The sequence below is a fragment of the Podarcis cretensis genome, assembly GCF_951804945.1.
Source record: "Podarcis cretensis genome assembly, chromosome: 3".
Taxonomy (NCBI): domain Eukaryota; kingdom Metazoa; phylum Chordata; class Lepidosauria; order Squamata; family Lacertidae; genus Podarcis; species Podarcis cretensis.
The window spans coordinates 66923083-66943635 of record NC_137172.1 but is presented as its reverse complement, the minus strand read 5'-3'; the positions used below and the strand labels follow the sequence as shown (position 1 = coordinate 66943635).

The following is a 20553-nucleotide window of genomic DNA, read 5'->3' as shown; positions in this document are numbered from 1 at the left end:
ACCCCGCCGCAGGGATTCGAACCACTGACCTTTCAATCGGCAAGCCCTAGGCGCTGAGGCTTTAACCCACAGCGCCACCTGCGTCCCCAGGAGATAACATACTGTAATTGTTCCTGCAGTGCAGCAAGTGGCCGGGCCCTTCCTTGCTCTCCCATGCCACTGATTTAGGGATCAGAAGGGAGATACAGGAACATAAAATGTTTTGCAAAGCCAGTGAGGAGAACCGTTTCAATGAGAAAAACTGCAGAGATATGTCTGGAAAGACAGACTCTGCTTCTGTCAGAAGTAGAGTATATAGCAAAGGCAGAAGAGACATGATGTCCTGACTCCCAAGTGTCACACTGGAGTGGAAATCCTATACTGTTGTGCACTTGGTATCATGATTAATCCAGACAGAAATGGGATTAAATTTATAGTGACTTACAATGAATGGTAGATCTTGTCCTTTAATAGAAAGTGTGACTACTTTGGGAAGTGCTTAATTGTTTGTTGTTGTTTTTTAAGGGTAAAGGACCCTTGTCAGTTAAGTCCAGTCGCAAATGACTCTGGGGTTGTGATCGGCAAGCCCTTCCGATCGGCAAGCCCTAGGCTCAGTGGTTCACACCACAGCACCACCCGTGTCCCCTGCTTAATTGTTAAAGGAAGCCAATTGGTACTGTCTGCTGCAGTCTTTTTGATTCACAGTTATTTCTGTTGTTTGTTTTTCATCAGAATTAGCCATTCATCTCCTGAGCAGTTTCTGACTGGCCTGAGTTACTCTAGAATTCCAACACACTTTTAATGGCATGTATTGCAGCAGTCAGGAGACGCAGGTGGCGCTGTGGGTTAAAGCCTCAGCGCCTAGGGCTTGCCGATCGAAAGGTCGGCGGTTCAAATCCCTGCGGCGGGGTGCGCTCCCGCTGCTCGGTCCCATCGCCTGCCAACCTAGCAGTTCGAAAGCACCTCCGGGTGCAAGTAGATAAATAGGGACCGCTTACCAGCGGGAAGGTAAACGGCGTTTCCGTGTGCGGCTCTGGCTCTGGCTCTGGCTCTGGCCAGAGCAGCGATGTCACGCTGGCCACGTGACCCGGAAGTGTCTCCGGACAGCGCTGGCCCCTGGCCTCTTAAGTGAGATGGGCGCACAACCCCAGAGTCTGTCAAGACTGGCCCGTACGGGCCGGGGTACCTTTACCTTTACCTATTGCAGCAGTCTGTGGTCTCCCCGGTTGTTGTCTGTGAATTTCCCAACTGGGGCTTGAATGTTCCACAGTCCCTGGCAGACTTCTGTTGATGTTGTTTCTTTTCCCATAGCTCCACCTGGCTTCTTCATGCTCCATTATTTACCCACAGCAGGAATCATTTGCTTTTTGAAAGGTTATGCAGTGCCAGCAACTATACAGAACCCTTGCTGTCTTTTTGCTGTTCCTACATTTTTAAATTCCTCTTACCAGATTCATACACACTTCAGCTGTCACTGCTGGTTTTGCCTTATTTTTGCATTCTCTATGGCTGCCATCTGGTCAGTTCTAAATGAACCCGACCAGTGTTCTTTGGGGGGGGGGTGAATCTGGCCAAAATACAGAGCAGAAGAATTTAATCATGCAATCCTATGCATGTTTACTTGGAAGTAAGTCCCCGTCTGCACTATACTTTCAAGCAGTATCATACCACTTCAAACAGTCATGGTTTCACCCGGAAACACATCAGACATTAAAAATTTACTGACACAGGGCTGTCTATGGAAGTCTTCTAAAAGTCAGATACAGTAGTACCTTGGTTCTTGAACTTAATCCATTCCAAGAGTCCATTCAACTCCCGAAACTGTTCAAAAACCAAGGTGCAGCTTTCGATTGGCTGCAGGAGCTTCCTACACTCAAGCAGAAGCCACGTCAGATGTTCAGGTTCCAAAAAACATTCACAAACCAGGATACTTACTTTTGGGTTTGCAGCGTTTGGGAGTCGATTTGTTTGACAACTAAGCCGTTCGAGAACCAAGGTACCACTGTAGTTTCACCTAGGCTATCACCTTGACAGGAAATTAGCCTGGCTACTCCAGGAATTTGAATCCTTGCTGGATCCAGGGATTATAAAGGTCTCGGCATACAGCCTGCTCTCCTGCAAACTCTTTAACATTATAGAAGCAGGACTTTCTGTGATAGTACTCTCTGGCATGGAGTCTGGCACCTTTTTGTTTGTTTGTTGCTGCCCGTGGCCACCATTTTGTGCTAGCACCCATTGCAGCTAAAAAACAACAACCAGGTACCAGTATTCTGAGTGCCAGTCCTTATGTAGTAGAAGCTGTACCATCTGTGTACAAGAAAGGGCCTTCATGGTGGCACCTCAGTTGTCAAATATTCTCCCCTGAGTGGCTTACCTGGTGTCTTCTTTTATGTTATTCCTGTACCAAGCAAAGCCCTTTCACTTACTTCTAGTTTTGTCTCCAGTGATTGGTTTTTATGTTGTTCTGCCATCTGGTGTTTTATATTTTATTGTTGCTCTTGTTTTATTGTATACATTTTATTATTGGGGAGAAATTCAACACAGCACTGTGTCAATTGTTCCACCAGTGCAAGCTTTTCAGCTTGCCAGACAGAACAACCTCCTTTTGTGCTGTGCTGGGGGTTCTCCTGACCCCACCCCACAAACCAATGTTGTGGGTGCAGGTGGAGGAACTATCAATGGCTACAAATCACAATGGCCATGTTCAGCCTCCACTGCTGGAGATAGTAGTCTCTGAGCATTGGTTGCTTGGAATCTGAAGTAGGAAGAGTACTGTAGCCCTCAGGTCCTGCTTTGAGGCTTACCATAGGCATCTGGTTGACAACTGTGAGAAGAAGATGCTGGATTAGATGGGCTTTTGGCTTGATCTATCATTATATTCTAAAGATGTGATATGTTGGTGAACGCTTTACACCAAGGGCTAGAAATATAAGCTTTGTTACCGTCATCTTTGTATCCCAACGGTCCAACCTTCATCCAAACAGGTCAGGTGCTGTACATGGGAGTTATCCCACTTTATCCTCACCACTGCCCTTTAAGGTAGGTTAAACAAAAATCTAGCAACTGCCCAAGGCCACCCAGGAAGCTTCAGGGTTGAGCGGGGATTTCCCTATTTGAATCTGCATAAGCTCTCATAACTCATCAAGTTAGAGACTGTTTTTAGTGTTTTGTTCACTGCTATTCTTTCTTTTTCTTTCTAAATCCCTCAACCACATTACAAGAACAATCACTCTACATGCAAAGGCAACCTATTCTTTCATTTTGCTCCAACTGAGTGTGCAGAGGGTTTAGAGAGAGTTTAAATCTGGCCAGACCTAAAGGGAGGAGAAGCGGAGGGCTTGGCACACAAATGCAAGATGGCAGATCATGCACACATAAGCAGGAGTTTTAGATTAAAGTAAAAGTAAAGAAAAGAAGCAATCTGATTTTCCTAGTGGTTTTGCCTCCTTTACCATTGCAGTTCCTCACATCTTTTCTTTCATCTTATTCTAGAAATGCTAAGACTGGGAGAACGTTTGATGATACATTTATTTGCCCAGGTATTTTCTCCTGTTGATACTCAGTTGTAGCTATTGTTCTGCCTACTGCATTGGTATTTTGTTTCATATTACTATTGTACACCACCTTAGAATCTTAGATCCAGTACATGCTTGTATAAGTATCATTTGCCTAAGTGGGAGTAGTCACTCTCATAAAAAGCACATATTTGCAAACATGGAGAAATCTTCTTGCTGGATTAGAATGAATGGACAAATTATTATGGATGAAAGTGTTCCCTGTATGTATTAGTGTTCCCAGACTACATAGAAGACATTGATGAGATTTCTACCCTTGGGTATATATTATAATCTGCATAATTTATCTGGGGTGGGGGATTTAATGCATGGAGTTTATCACTATTCACACATTATATGAGTCTGTGATTTCCAGTTGGTAGGCTCTTGCTTCGCTCTTTAGAATTGCACCTGATCCTCTTAAATTTGAGCATAGTAATGGCCTCTTGGTACAAATCAAGTGATATAGATGTAAGGGTTGTGATTTTGAGAATGTTAAGTGCATGAAATTGGTAGGTTGTTGGCATCAAAGCACTTACACCATTTGAAAGCAGCTTGATGTCCTCTGCTGCTTGGTTTAGCCATGCAGTAAACAGTTGTTCATGTGTTTTCCACATGGTTCAGTCCCCCACTACATGGTATATCACAATCTGCTGCTGTTAATGCATTTCATAGCATGGAGATAAATGGGTGTTAAGAGCATTCAGCATTCTCTAGAGTAGACACCATACATGTGCACATAAGCCACATGACTTCATCAGTGTAAACATTGTTATAGAAAGAAGGATAACCAGGCATGTTAAGTGTACTGTGTCATCTTTAATTGCGCAATTGTAACAATTCAATGTGTTAGTCTTCAGAAGTCATTGTTGCTCATTCAGACCAGAATCATTGTTCAGAAATACAAAGGAAAATGCTGCATTTTGAAAATCATCATTTGGCATTCAAGTCTATGAGCCAACCTCAGTTTGCACATTTTTATTATGACTTGGTGCTAGCTTGAGTGAAAGTGTTAGTAATGATAATTTAACTTTTTGTCTTTCAAATAATTATTCTAATTACCTAACCTAAGATAGATTTGACATAATAAGATGCTAAGTATTCATTAAAGTACTCTATCTGGATTGTTTCCTATCATAACGGATTATCACTAATGCAGAATACATTGTGATGCCTATTCTTTTAATAAGCTAATATCTTTTAAAACTAAAGTCTGTTGTGCAGGATGTTAATTATATGTCTGCTTATTGAAGTAGATTTTATTTTATTTCAGCTTCCACTTTGCTCAGATAAAACACAAAAAGAAGTCAAGAAATACTCTGCATAACAAAGAAAATGAATTGCATATTAACTTCCTGATGATGCCAGTGCAGCTTCTCCTAAACCATAGGATAATTGCATTTCGGAAACGGGAGTCTTACAAATGTAAACAACGAGGGGGAAAGAACAGTAAATAATTATTTTTCTCATTTTTCTTGGTATAGCCTCATGCTTGGAATCCTGGGGGTGTTCTTTAAGGTGGTGATGGAAAGGCTTGAGGAGGACCATTTTTTATTTTGTAAAAGCCTCATTAAACTAAAGGCATCTCAACTGTATTGAAAAGCACAGATCACAGATATTACAGAATAAATAGATGTTCACCATTCACAGCTTAGCCTCTTCACCCTCCACCTTTGCTCTGTGTATCAGCAGGTAGGCTTTGCTGTATTCACTTACTATCCAGTTGCTACACTTGGAGGCCAGAAAGTGGTTTTATGCTAGACAAATTGTTTAATGGCCTATAGCAGGCTTCCTCAACCTCGGCCCTCTAGATGTTTTGAGACTACAATTCCCATCATCCCTGACCACTGGTCCTGCTAGCTAGGGATCATGGGAGTTGTAGGGCCAAGGTTGAGGAAGCCTGGCCAATAGCATATGGCTTGGTGCACTAGCATGAACCAGGCATACTATGTGATCCACTGATGTCATATCCTCCTAATGGCATAATACAGCTCTCTCTTTCATTGCACACCACAATCAAGATCAGAAGTGAGAAACCTGTGGTCTCAGGATAGCCTACAGCTGTTGGTGTAATCTCACATGGATGCTCTCACTGACTCTGGCCTCTAGAAAGCATCCTCCTGGTACCCAAGGGAATGGGCTCTCAACAGGAGAAAGGACCTTCATCCCTGAATGGGGTGAATGAGACAAACAGGTGCAGAATGAGTTGATTTTCAAGCACAGCACAAACCTCAGAATATTTGCATTATAATACCTGAAAAGAAAGAAAAACATGCAGCGGAATGGGGAGAAGTCAATGCAGACACATAGTCATTAATGCCATTTCTCATCACAGAATGAATTTGTTGATATATTTGACAAAAGATGATTTCGTACCAAATATGATTTTCAAAAATATCTACTTAGGATGGTGCGATGTCCGGTTTTTTTTTTTTTGGGGGGGGGGGGTAAAGTGATTATTAATAGTAAACAGAAAACAATGGAGAAGTTACCTTACACAATAACCATGGTTCAGAGGGATTTTTATTTCATTCAGTGAATACTCTGAATAATCTGTATCATTAGATTGTTAGAATGGCAACATTTTGTCAGGTTCACTGGAGTACTGGGCCAGAGTGACAGGCTTAACTTTTACTTTCAGTCGGCAGCAGCCTCACTGAAGGCAGAGATTTTGTTCTGCTATGAAATATATCCAGAGCAAAATGTAAGGTCCTGGGGAGTGGACGGAATATTCTCTGATTCTCAATGATGTGAAAAGGATTTCAGTTGAGGAAGAAAATACATAAGCACCTGGCATTATATCCTAAACTTGTTGTTTGTCATTGGCACCCATCTGTCTTTAGGGGCAATGGAAAAGTGCACCATTGTGGGGGCAAAGTGATAGGCCAGTAATTCTGTTTCCCTCTCCTGTGTTATTCTGCTGTGTTCTCTCTGCACAGTAGGCTAGAAATTAAAAACAAAACAAAACAAAACAAAGTTCCAGATATGAACTATATATCCTGTCTCATATTTTTGGATTTGCCTTGCCTCAAAGTCTTCCGCTACTGTTATATGATATCTTGGTATTCCATTTGGGAATTAAATCACTTTCCATCTGAAATGTATTCAACATAAACTAAAAAAAATTGTTGACATAAATGCATGGATAGCTTGGCTGGATATAGTGGATGCTTGTTAAGCTTTAGTCCCCCTGAAATCAATGGAGCCTGTAGGTCATTCCTATCATGTCCCAGTGATTCCAGCGGGACTAAACCATGATTGGATCCAACTTCAATACAGACTTTGATGCAATTGCTTATGTTTTCTTTATTTCTCTAAACTTTACTTTTGTACAACAGGCAAACATTAAGGGCCTTTGGTGTAATCTTGTTACTTTTATTCAAATGCTTTCAGTAGACCTTTTACAGAGCACACAAGACCACCTAGGCTGCAGAAGATGCCCAAGGTAAAGACAGAAATGCCTGCACATTTCTCCAGCAATATTAATTTTCCACATTTCAGCTTCAAGTAAAAAAGAGATGGAAGGAGGAAGGTCATTGCACTGCCCGTTACACTACCTGCTAAACCCATCAGAAGAACAAAATGTGGTATGAATATTGCCATCAGCTGAGTTAACAAGAGGAGAGAACTTTTTTAAAATTGCAGGAAGTGATAGAGAGGTGTGGCTCCAAGTTACGTAAGCATGCAAAATCTCTGCCATTGAAAATAATGACATTGGGTAAGACAGAAGTGCCTTGACTAAGAGGCACAAGTTCACTAAGGTTTGCAATGATGATGGAAGGTTGTCAATAATGTTTCTTCACCCCAAGTCAGGAATGCAGTCAGTGCAAAGATTGTCTTGAAGACACAGGCCAAGAAATGAGTCCAATTCAGCATCGATCTACAGTCTCCAGGATTTTGCATATTCCCTTCCAGAGTAGGAAGAAATATGTGGGATGTGGAACTGAAAATGATCGCTCCTACTGAGACCAGGAAACTCTCAAATTCCACTGAGAGGCTGAATCTTGCCCAGGACCACAGATGCATTTAGGTCAGGCAGTATGTGATCACTACAAAATGGGCTAGGGAGCCAAAGAGGCTGAGCTTGGACAGGACTTTGAGTGTTTTGATGAACACACAAGGAAGCAGGCCTATGCAGGCAATTACCAACTATGTTTTCTCGGTCACTGGGAGATCTGGAAAGCTGTGTGACAGCAAGTTGCCACTAACAACCAGATACAAAATGCATATCATGTTCAGTTCCATCACCTGGGTCACAGTGACAACTCTGTCACCAAGTTTCGGAAACGGCTCTTTGCAGCAAGCATTAGCAATGTCTTCATATGTGCCTCTCACTTTTACCAGCTGCCCATCTTCATTTTCCTCATACAGGCAAGCTATTAGGATTTTGCCAGTGTAGCAGCAGAAAACTGCAGCCAGGATAATGAGAAGCAGCCCACTGAATCCACTGTGGTGTACAGCATATGGCATACCTAGAACAAAAATCCCCTAGAGACAAGAGAGAGAGAGAGAGAGGACAAAAGAAAAAACACCTGAAGCAAAATGTTTACTAGAAACAACCCATTCAAACCTGCAGCTGTCAGTGGCTACCTTTTGCTAATTGCATGGAAGGATTGCTGTTACATTAACCTGTCTCGGTAAATAATAGCTGCCAGAAATGTGTATATTCATGATGAATGAAGTTAGCATGGAAAATAACTGCTGGCAGAAGCACAGAAATCCAGATAAGCCAGAAAATTGAAGACAAGCAAATTGTAGAGACAAGCTCCTATTAAATATCAAGTGCTGATGTGATTGCAGGCATAATTTAAAAGGCTGCGAAGCAGTTATTTAATCAATGTGCATATTAATGTTCAATAGCAGTTCAATAATGATAAAATCAAAGAGCTTTCGCTGTCCCCACGCATTTTGTGCAAGCAGGGAGGTGGTACTGCTGGATAAATAAGCAGGGGGGCCTAGAAATAGCATCCCTCTCATATTACTGACCTTGCAATATTACTTTTTTATGGATTCACACAGATTCATGAAAGGAAGACCTCTTCACCTTCATCCATAAGGCAGATACACATTTTTTTATTATTATTATTTTTTAATAAATATTTATTGAGATTTTTTAAATACAAAATGCAAAAATGATAAACAATATAACATGTATCATAACACATTTTTCAAAACTTCTTTGGACTCCCTCACGTCTCCCACTCCCACTTACATCATTGTAAACTTTTTCCAGCAATTTATCATCTTATTTACATTCTTAAATCTCGTTCAATTAATTTAATCTAATAATTCTCCAAAAGTTTTATATTTTCCTCAATCTCACTTATCGTCAAATTCAAATCTAATTCAATGGTAGGCAGTTATTTATGATCTAGCATCCTTCTTAGCATTCGACCAAATTACAATACTTTTGTAAATAAATCTTGAATTTCTTCCAGTCTTCTTCAACCCTCTCTTCTCCCAGGTCTCGAATTCTACCAGTTATCTCGGCCAGTTGCATATAGTCCATCAGCTGCATCTGCCACTCTTCCAGTGTGGATAGATCTTGAGTTTTCCAGCTCTTAGCGATAAGTATCCTTGCTGCCGTTGTTGCATACATAAAAAATGTTCAGTCCTTCTTTAACACCTTCTGGCCGACAATGCCCAGAAGGAAGGCCTCTGGTTTCTTAGTGAAGGTATACTTAAATACCTTTTTCAACTCATTATATATCATTTCCCAGAAGGCCTTCACTCTAGGGCAAGTCCACCAGAGGTGAAAGAATGTTCCTTCATGTTCTTTACATTTCCAACATTTATTATCAGACAAATGGTATATTTTGGCAAGTTTAACTGGGGTCATGTACCATCTATATATCATTTTCATTACATTTTCCTTCAAAGCATTACATGCAGTGAAGTTCAGCCCAGTGGTCCACAACCTTTCCCAGTCCTCAAACATGATATTATGCCCAATATCCTGAGCCCACTTTATCATAACCAATTTAACCATTTCGTCTTGTGTATTCCATTTCAACAGCAAGTTATACATTCTTGATAATACCTTAGTTTTTGGTTCTAACAATTCTGTTTCCAACTTCGATTTCTCCACCTGGAACCCTACCTTTTTGTCATTTTTAAAAACTTCTTTAATCTGAGCGTAATGTAACCAGTCTCACACTTTATCCTTTATCCACATTCTTTATACTCTTCTGAGCCAAGATACTTGTGTTCTGAATTTTCCTTTAATTGTGAATACAGCCACCTTGTTAGAAACAGCAGCAATATTTAAGCGGCAGATATATATGTGTATTTTAAATGCATGCTAGAAAAGAAGCCCCTTCATGGATCACTGCTTTGTTGTGGCGAAGGGGCTTGAATAACTCCAAGAAGCTATGAGCTATGCCGTGCAGGGCCACCCAAGACGGACAGGTCATAGCCTAGATTTTAGACTAAATGTGATCCACCTGGAGAAGAAACCACTCCAGCATTTTGCTAAGAAAACTCCATGAACCTAAAAAAGGAGAAGCTTTGAGAAGAAAGTGAGTTTCCAAGGCATGCTCCGGTTCATGGGGTCACGGAGAGTCAAACACGACTAAGACGACTAAACAACAACAAAAGATAAGAAGACCATCAACGTGGTTTTTTTTTTTTTAAAAAAAAAAACACGTTGTGTGGAAGATGGGTATCTGTTTTGGCTTGGCACCAATTCTGTAGCTGGTTTATTGTAGCCTTTGACTCTGCCAGTGATACTTTAGACTATAGAAAGCTGCACAAGTCAAGACTATTTGTCCATTGTACCCAGTATTGTCTACAATGACGGGCAACATCTCTTCAGGGTCTTAAGCAGAGATCTTTTGTGTCACCTACTGCCAGTGTACTGGAAGAAGCGAAGATCACCAGTGTTGAAGCAATGATTCTTTAACATCAACTTTGTTTGACTAGTCATGTTGTGCTGATGCCAATTATCGTCTTCCAAAGCAGCTGCTCTATTCCAAATTTAAAAATTGAAAGCATAATGCTGGTGGTCAAGAAAAGAGGTTTAAAGACTGTCTCAAGGCAAATCTTTAAAAATGTAGTATAAGCACCAACAACTGGGAAACACTGGCCTGCGAGCGCTCCAATTGGAGGACAGCCTTTACCAAAGGTGTTACGGACTTTGAAGAAGCTTGAACTCAGGATGAAAGGGAGAAATGTGCTAAGAGGAAGGCATGCTTGGCAAATCCCCACTGTGATCAGCTCCCACCCAGAAACCTATGTCCCCACTGTGGATCCCCATGTGTGGATCCAGAATTGGTCTCCACAGTCACTTACAGACTCACTGTTAAAACCATGTTTATGGAAGACAATCTTACTCGGCTATGAGTGATCGCCAGAAAAGAAGACTGTTCCTTATAACTAGTGACACAAGGGGTTGAACCTGGCACCATCTGCATGCAAAATAGATGCTCTACTTCTGCTTCCAGGGTCCTAATTTAAGACATCATTATTATTACATTTATGTATTAGTTACTTTTCTCACTAAGTAACCCCAAGCAACTTACATTAAAAACAGTTAATGAAAACTCTGTCCACTGCATTGTTCATTGCTTGGAAAATATAACAACAACAACAACAACAACAACAACAACAACAACAACAACAGTTTTTAAAGGTTTAGTCTGCCATCTTGAATCAAGATGGCTTCCAGCTATATCCAAACAAAGACAAAAACTAATTCCTTGATCTATGGAGCCATAATGCAAAGCGTGGTTAAGAGGTGTCCAAATGCATAGCATTACTGTCTCAAGGCAAATTTTTAAAAATGTAATATAAACACCAACAATTGGGAACCACTTGCCTGTGAGTGCTCCAATTGGAGAACAGCCTTTATCAAAGGTGTCATGGGCTTTGTGGACACTCGAATTCAGGACGCAAGGGAGAAACATGCTAAGAGGAAGGCATGCTTGGCAATTCCACACCGTGATCAACTCCCGCCCAGGAACCAATGTCCCCACTGTGGAAGGACATGTGGATCCAGAATTGGCCTCCACAATCACTTACAGACTCATTGTTAAAACCGTGTTTGTGGAAGACAGTCTTACTCGGCTATGAGTGATCGCCAAAGAAGAAGAAAGCTGTCTGTGGGCAAACGCCAGCTCCCTTGGCCTGAAAAGTGAGATGAGCACCACAACCCCATAGTCACCTTTGACGAGTCCAGTCAAAAGTGACTATGGGGTTGTGGTGCTCATCTCACTTTTCATCTGACCCACAGTCCTATTAATTTCTTGCCAGATATGGTTAATATCAATGCAGTTTTAAAAGGTCCAGTCTGATATCTTAAATTGAAATGGTGTCCAGTGATATTCAAATATGGACCCAAACCTCAATGATCTCAGAAACCACCATGCCAAATTGGTATATCTTTAGAGTGATATCTTTAGAGGCATTGAAGGGCACAGAAAACAGACAAAGAAACCAACTTTCTAAAATTATGTTATGCTGTGTTATATAACATTATATTACATTGTATGCATTGCTCAAGAGAGGCAAATATGTTTACCCTAAATTCAAACATATTTGTTCTATCTACCTGCCCTCCATCTACCTATCTCATACCTACAACATTTCTCTACAGTATGTACAATACTGGGTGGGTGACCCTCCAAATGAAAGTCTCACACTTTTCATGTACCGTCATGCCCAGGGTGTTATTTTTGTGGCAATTTAATTCACATTAGTACTGAAACTGGCAACCTCTTGAACCAAGTTATGCATAAAAAAGATTCAATTTCAGATAAACAGTTCTCACTGACATTTCTCATTTATATATTAAAAAGTCTGCAAATATACCATGGACATCAGTCACAGTTTTGTCATTGCATGAAAGATATGTTTCTCATTGCATGAAAGATAATTGAAAGAAAGAAAAAAGGAGTGAAAATTATTTATGGAAATAAGGATCTAATAAGGATTTATTAGATAAATGTCCCAGGGACAGCGGAGCAAATGCAAGGAACAAGTATGTTACATGGACATGGGGATTTTTTTTTTGGGGGGGGAGGGGAGTGATGGACAAAACATGAAAGAGGGGAGAAGGCTACTTTCTCGCAAAAATAAATTGAGAAAAATAGCGCCTGTGCTCACATCCCTGGTTCTGCAAATGCTGTAAACCTACTCTTAAAAACAGAAGAGAAGAAAGGAAAGATGGGACTCTGGGGATTATGACAGATTTAAGGGGGACAACTGCCCCCTTGCCACATTCCTGCCCATGTTATGTTACTCTGTAGACCACCCTCTCCCAGAGATGAAGTCCCATGCTTTAAAATAGTCCCATCAACTATTTAAATGGATCGAACAAAAACAAAAACATTATATATATTATATATATTATACATTATTACTATATATTGTTATATAAATTGACTGGCTTACCTATACCAGGGTGTTGGTGTTTTCAACAGCTGTTCTGTGAAACTTATATTATTTTTTATAGTGTACGTGTGGGGTTTTGTGTCAGTGTCAACTCGATAGGTTCTCTTTCTATTTGCTTGTTATACTATCTTGATAGTGAGAGGGATTGGAGGGCAGTGCCTGTACTTTTCATTTCATTTCTCTCTGACTGCATTCTTTACAATTCCACCATCACCATGAAATCATGTGAATATATTGGGGGTAACAGTTCATACATCTGATGAAGCAGACTGTAGCCCAGTGAAATTTGTGCCTTAATCAATTTGCTAGTTGTTAAGGTTCCACAACACTCTTTCTTCTATTCTGCTGCAATTACTAAGGTGGCCACCTCTCTGGAAACAAATAAATGAGTAAGATCCACTTTAGCATTATTTTTGAAGCATTTGTCCTAGCGCTGCATCCTCTTCATTCGTGCGCTGCAAGAGTGTTACATGTAAGCCATAGTGGCTGGGGCCCATTGGGACAGATAGGGCAGAAGGCAAGCAGTAGTTGACATGCAGGGTCAACTAATTCCAGTTTTGTCCCCATCGTCCTCCCTGCTAAATTCTGTAAGGGCAACAGTGAGATGATGGCAAAGGAAGTTGGCTGCCAGCGCCACCTACTGGACTGGATGTTAAGGAGGCAGGCAGATAGAGGCTAGTTGAGGGCTAACTGATGTTGGTGGTGCATGCTCACCTTATGGACCAGCCTCCACTAAAAGGAGTCACATAAGCAGGGAAAGTCTGCCCTGCTTGCTTCTGCAAGTTATTTCTGGCACTTGTCATTCTTTGCCAGTGCAAACTTGTGCTCCTTCATTTGGCAGCGATGGAGGTGCTCTCCCTGCCTTTAGGGTACAACATAAACCCCTTCCCTCACATAGGGAGCAATCCAAACCCAAAGACTATGGAATGAGTGGAGTTTGAAATAGGTGGGTCTCTGGCTGAGCCAACTGAAATCCCTCATCCCAGCTCAGAGATATGTCAGCATAAGTCCTCCATCCTTATGCAGTCAGACTCAGCCAAAGCTGACACATGAGGCTGGGGTAACTCCTCAAAATTGGGGACAGGCCAGGACAGAGCAGGGGGAGACTTAACCCTATTCCAAACTCTATTCAGTTTGGTCATATGGCCTAGGAACTCAGCAAAAACCCCTATATTTTAAAGGCTTGTCTTCCTCGTCCAGGTTTAGAACAAGGGTAAATTACATTGGCATAATTTAAATTACATTGGCTTCCTATAATTTGGATTGCTCTGCCCCATGTCTTTTGTGTGGTCCTTCTTAACCACTCAAAGGAACTAGATGAGCCTTTGCAACAGGTCTGGGAGCTGGACTTCCAGTCCAGCTAGTTTGCAGCACCAGCACAACCCTGAAATAACTGACCAGAGTACCCCATACAATGAATTAGAACAAAATTTCACTGAGTTAAAAACAACTGCACAGCGTAAGAACAAGCACAGAGGTGCAAAGGTGAGCCCCTATTAACCTCCCTAGGTGGATTTTTTCCTCTCTTTTTGCACTGTTACATTGAGAAAATGTGCTTTGGTTCTCCTAAATGTGTTGTGAGCATCTCTATGGACCAGAAAGATGAAAATAAAAAGAATAAAAACTCCCAGGAGCCTCTGTAGAGGGGAATATGCTATTACGAAACATTACATTGCTTACAGGTGTCTCTTCATATATACTGCTGTGTGTTTATAGAAAATGTATTTTCCTGGTGCTAACATAAAGCTGAAAACTCAGTTGAAAAATTGAAAATGTCAGAATTTATCTTCTGAATAATAAGAAGAAGAATAAAAGGACCAGTTTTTAGGAACCCCAGATTCAAACAGCCATCTCTGTCCAAAATTAGCAACCAGCTATTCCATTACTGAAGATACTTGGGTTTTAATCATTTAATAAAATTCTTCCTGTTGGTTTGAGGGGGTTTTTTCTACAGCAAACATTTGTATTACAAAATGATGCTGGAAGTTAATGACCCCATCGCTTTGTTTGTTTTTAATAGGGAGAAAAGCTGCCTTGTGACCACAGAGCACGAAATGGTGTCTGAGAAAACAAGCTCAACAATTTTAAATCAATTTCCCTTTCTCCAAATTTTTTTCTGACTTGTTTTGCCAAATATATAACACCTTCATCTAATGTGGTTTTCTTTGTTTAAGGGGTTGGCCTTGTAATCTGATTGCTTCAGACCCATAGACCTTTGCAAATTAATTTAGTGTGTGCTGGAGCAGTGTGTGTGTGAAGTGTTTTTTTTTTGGGGGGGGAGGGGGAATTCTAGCTCTACAATTCTATGATTCTGTGATTTAGGGACAGGAAGGAAAAATGGAAGCTACAGATATGTGCCAAACAAGGAATCCCTGGGCTGGCTTTGGAATTAGCCTAGGGTTGGCTGAATGCAAGCCATTGTGAAACAATAGCCAGGCATTTACAATTCAAGTAAGGTTCTTAGGTTTGTGCAAAACAGGGGTTGTCAAAGTGACAGGGAAGGGTGTGAGCTGATAGTAAAAAATGTCATTTTACAGGAGGTTTTTGGTGAGAGGTGTGTTGGGAAGAAGGAGGACCAAGGCCAGTCCTCCATGACCTGCTAGGCAGACCAGATCTCCATGCGGGGGCTGGAGGGCAGAGCCATCTTGGTGCTGGTGGGAGGATGCTGAACTAAGAGACAGGAAGTCATGGCTGATGGCTGATTTGGACCCAAGCTTGCTGAACGTAGGAGAGGGGCAATGAGAGACACTCTTGGGGTGTAATGTTCTACACCCACTCCATTGAAGACTCCAGGAGTAAATATGTGGTAATAAACAATTATTCTTAAAGACACTAGCCTCCACTGTGCCTCGATCTTCCCAACAGATACACAACCTTGGATAAGAGCCTGGGACTCCTGGAATCTCACAGCGCTTGTGAACATTGGGTTGGTGTGTAACATTATTTTGGTTTATTTTCACCCTAAACACTGGGAAATGAACCATCTGAAGAAATATGCTAGGATAGGGATAAGCAACTAGCAACCCAAGGCCAAATCTGGTCCATGAACAGTACTATCTGGCCCTCTGGTTGCCTATCCAAAGTCAAGAATGTATAGGAGAGAGTGGATGACTGTGCCCATCAGACTAGCTAGAGGTCCTTTTTCAGAGGTGAAGGTGGTACTATACTCAACATGAAAAGGTCCAAGCATGCAAAAAGCATGGCCTATGACAGCTGCTATGTGAATAGACTGGGGAAAGAACAGTAATAAGGAGAAAGGACGTGGATAAAGGAAGGGAAAGGAAGCAGCAACAAGGGAAAAGAGGAAACAGACAAGAAAACCAGATGGAGAGAAGGAGGCCACCTTCTTGTACTTTGGACAGCCTTGGCCAAGGCCACAGACTGAAGACATAGGTATATTCCAGAATAAGCACAAAGAGGCACCTGTGTGGCTCCTAAGAGTAAGGTGTGGTGGTGGTGCAATTTGCTCACGCTGAGAAAACATTTGGGCATGTCCGTGATATTTACATAAATATTCAAGAACTGTTCCAGTGGCCTCCTAGTCAGTGGACTAGGAGGAATAGGCTAGTACCCTAAATATTCCCCTTCTTCCCAAAGCCAAGGAAGCTTCTGGCCCAGCTTAGGGAGGAAGGCACAATGTGCTGATGGGCCCAAGAGCCCTCCCGCCACCTTCCCAAAGTTTGCTTGGCTTTGGGAAGGAGGCAGGAGGGCTCCAGCCTTCTGTCAGAGGCCTGGCACCCCCTTCTCAAAGCCTAGGAAGCTTCTGTCTGGCTTAGGGAGGTAGGTAGGTTGCCCACGCTTGCAACGCCCCTCCCAATCACCCCCACAAGCTGGTACCTGTGACCCTAACTGTTTTCCTACAAAATATTTCACCGCACGCCACTGGACTCTTCCCATGTTATGATGACTGGACTTTGAATGAGGAGCAGGAGGATGTCCTCTAGCCTCATTCCAACCCAGTATGCATGCTCATCATAATTTCTGTAAGCTGTACATGCATAAATCCTGTCCAGACAGTAATCAGTAATCTCTGAAAATGCATAGGATGTGGGGTGAATAAGTATCCCATTTTACAGAGGACCATCTTCTATTTAATGATCCATCCAGTCCAAGTCCAGCTGAAAGAGAAAGAACTACAAAAAGGAGAACAAAAACTGCAAAGGTGCTGATCAACAGTTAGCACCAAATAGCAGACTCAGCAGGCACACAGGTTCCCCAGCATCTATACCTAATTAGCATATGCAGATTTTATGGAAATTGGTTTCCTCTTTCCTCTTTTGGTGATGTGTGAGTGGCCACCCTCAAAGGAAGCTGGAGTGAGGATTGTGGAAAAATCCTACTTCTCATTTTACCTGTACGCATCATCCTTCAGATACTGTTCAAAGGCACAACAGATAATAGGAGAGAATTGCTTTGAGGCACATTCAGGGGGGGGGGGGAAATGGGATTATGCTAGTCTGAAATCATAAGCTTTGACCCTATGCCAGTTTTTGGGTTACTTACAATATTACTTTTCAAAAATATGCATGTTCATTCTTGAGGAAATGATACAAGTTTGGATTCCTGACACACGTTTCCAGTGACAAACATAGGTTTTTGGCAAAAGGAAGAGAACAGCTTAGCATTTGGGAGGATTAAGCTGATTACTGGTTAAAAGTGGGGAGGATGGTGCATTTTTTAATTCCTGCTGATTTGCGTCTGAGAGTGTGTTACGCAGGAAACACTTGCTTAATTCCTTCCCCCTGAAATGAGTGGGCTTTTGGATAGATCATTTCCTGCATGTGCCTTTTCTCAGAAATGATGTCACTTAAGATAGCTATAGAGGGACGCAGGTGGCGCTGTGGGTTAAAGCCTCAGCGCCTAGGGCTTGCCGATCGAAAGGTCGGCGGTTCGAATCCCTGCGGCGGGGTGCGCTCCCGCTGTTTGGTCCCAGCGCCTGCCAACCTAGCAGCTCGAAAGCACCTCCGGGTGCAAGTAGATAAATAGGGACCGCTTACCAGCGGGAAGATAAACGGCGTTTCCGTGTGCGGCTCTGGCTCTGGCCAGAGCAGCGATGTCACGCTGGCCACGTGACCCGGAAGTGTCTCCGGACAGCGCTGGCCCCTGGCCTCTTAAGTGAGATGGGCGCACAACCCCAGAGTCTGTCAAGACTGGCCTGTACGGGCAGGGGTACCTTTACCTTTACCTTTAAGATAGCTATGTTCTTCTTCGTTTCCCCTGTTGCAAGGAATGTGGCAGAAGGAAAGGTTTATTTTCTCCACTTAGCTCCAGGTGCAAACATTCTGTGCAGCTCACTACCTCTGAGACTTAGGGTGTGATTTGTCATCCTCTGTACTCTGTGTAATCAGTGTTTAGGGCATTTGGTCTTCTGGAATAGGTCTATTTGCTCATTCAAGCAAAGCATTGTGCCTTTTTCGAAGAGAAAGTGTGCCATTTGTTGGATTTACACACCTAGTGGTGCATGATAGATTAACTATGGTATGTTTGGAAAGGGAGAACACAGTCTTTTGGATACCTCTGTGCTATAAATGTCAATAATATGCAATGGGATAATTAACATATATCGTTTTTTAGTCTCAAAATCATTAGAACGTGGGGCCGGATTTCTGAATGTCTGTTTGTAAGCACTAGGGGTCACTCTTCCTTGGCTTAAAAGTACGGTCACTGCCCAGTACCCACTGATATCTGAGGAGAACATGTTTCTGCGTAGGAAAAGCTTTTGGCTGTAAAAAAGTTTTTAGCCTTAGGCTGTCAGTCACGGAGCCCCAGCATCTATATTCTTTTTGCCTTGTTTCCCTCCAAGCGTCGCTAAGATTTCTCAAAGGCTGTACGTTAAAGAAAATAATTTACACAAAGAATGAAGTGGAGAGTAAAGGTAGTTTTGACAGTTAAAAGTTTCAATCTCAGACAACTGTGTACCGAGACATCCCCTCCTCAATAGTTATCAGAAGCCTAGATGTACTGACTAATGAAGGTTACTTTTCTTTTCTCCCCTCATTCTTAGCACTATCGCTTGCAGGCTACACGTGGGAAACGAGAGAATTGTAATTATGGCTTTCACTTGAAGACTACATGAAAATGCACATCTCAAAGGAAAAAGACAAATGCCTCAGTTAGGCAGACATAATATATGTAATCTATGGAATGGCCTTGAATGGCAGGGATCAGTCAGGAATGGGAGGCAGAAAAAAAACATCAATTTACTTCTCTGTGTCTGTTTCTATATAAATTGGGAGGCATCAAAGTCTGAGTCAAAAGGAAAGGGTGCTAGAACATTTTCTTGCTTAATGAATGTGGAATGTGTGTGTTTCTTTTGAGGGCAGGGTGAGCAAAGGCCTGTACACACTGATTTCCTCACTTAGTTCAGGACTAGTAGCAAACCATAAAGGTAAAAGGACCCCTGGCCATTAGGTCCAGTCGTGGCCAACTCTGGGGTTGCCGTGCTCATCTCGCTTTATTGGCCGAGGGAGCTGGCGTACAGCTTCCGGGTCATGTGGCCAGCATGACTAAGCCGCTTCTGGCAAACCAGAGCAGCACATGGAAACGCCGTTTACCTTCCCGCCGGAGTGGTACCTATTTATCTACTTGCACTTTGACGTGCTTTCGAACTGCTAGGTTGGCAGGAGCAGGGACCGAGCAACAAGAGCTCACCCCATTGCGGGGATTTGAACCGCCAACCTTATGATCAGCAAGTCCTAGGCTCTGTGGTTTAACTCACAGAGCCATCCGCGTCCCAGCAGTAGCAAACCATAGTTTGCAGTTAATGCCCCAACGAGCAAAAAGCCCTTCAGCCATGAGAGGAGGAACAGTGGAGATATGAGGGTCCTAATTCTCATTGCCCTCAACTTTTGGATAGCAACTATGTGAAGTGGAGAGCCTTGGGCATTTGTGGAGACTCCCTGTGTTTTGGAGTCCTCAGTATCCAAGATTCCAAAATGTGAGTGGACTCTATAGATATAGGAGGTTCCCCACCTCACACAGTTGCTCTCCATGAATGGAAGGAAATGGTGGCAGAATAAGCAATCTCATTCCCACTGCTCCTTCACCTGTTTTCTGAAAATGGCGCCAGCCCTGGAAGAGGGCTAAACCATGTTTTGCTGCCAATCCAGAAGTAAGGAAGACAGTCTAGGTGCACGACAGATGGAGCAGGTGCATGAAGACAAAGCTTGATCACGTAGTACAAAGTATGGTTTAGTGTTATATCTGCACTGCGGTTTTGCACAGGCCTGCGCTCTTGAATAATTTGTTTTAGAACTCAGTCTTGAATGTGCTCACAGGGCAAATTCAAAGTGCTGGTTGCTACCCGAAATGGGTTGGCACCAGGTTATGTGAAGGACTGCCTGAGCCCACCAAGCCCTTCAGTTCATTTGTGGAGACCCTGTTTGCAAGCCTGCCCATGATGTCCACCAGGCTGGTAGGTACAAGACAGGACCTCTCAGTGTCTCACTCTGTCATTATGGAACTCCCTCACACAGAATGTTCACCAGGCTTCCTCACTGAAGGCTTTTAAATGGTCTTGAAAGACCTGACTGTAAGAATAGCCAGTCTAATCTTGCAGCTGGAGCTGGTAACACACAGAGGCCTGATTTTGCTCTCTGTGAGAATCAAGTGCTATGGCGCTGGGAAGTCC

At 42.4% G+C, this 20553-nt stretch overlaps 1 pseudogene across 1 annotated transcript; it reads right to left on the bottom strand.

Moving 5' to 3' along the window:
- Positions 1 to 6908: 6908 nt before the first annotated feature.
- Positions 6909 to 12189, bottom strand: LOC307213426 (vesicular inhibitory amino acid transporter pseudogene; annotated as a pseudogene). Its single transcript has 2 exons — positions 12184 to 12189; positions 6909 to 8021 (listed from the first exon to the last, which is right to left on the bottom strand). The product of its transcript is annotated as a vesicular inhibitory amino acid transporter pseudogene (transcript).
- Between the last annotated feature and the right edge of the window lie 8364 nt (positions 12190 to 20553).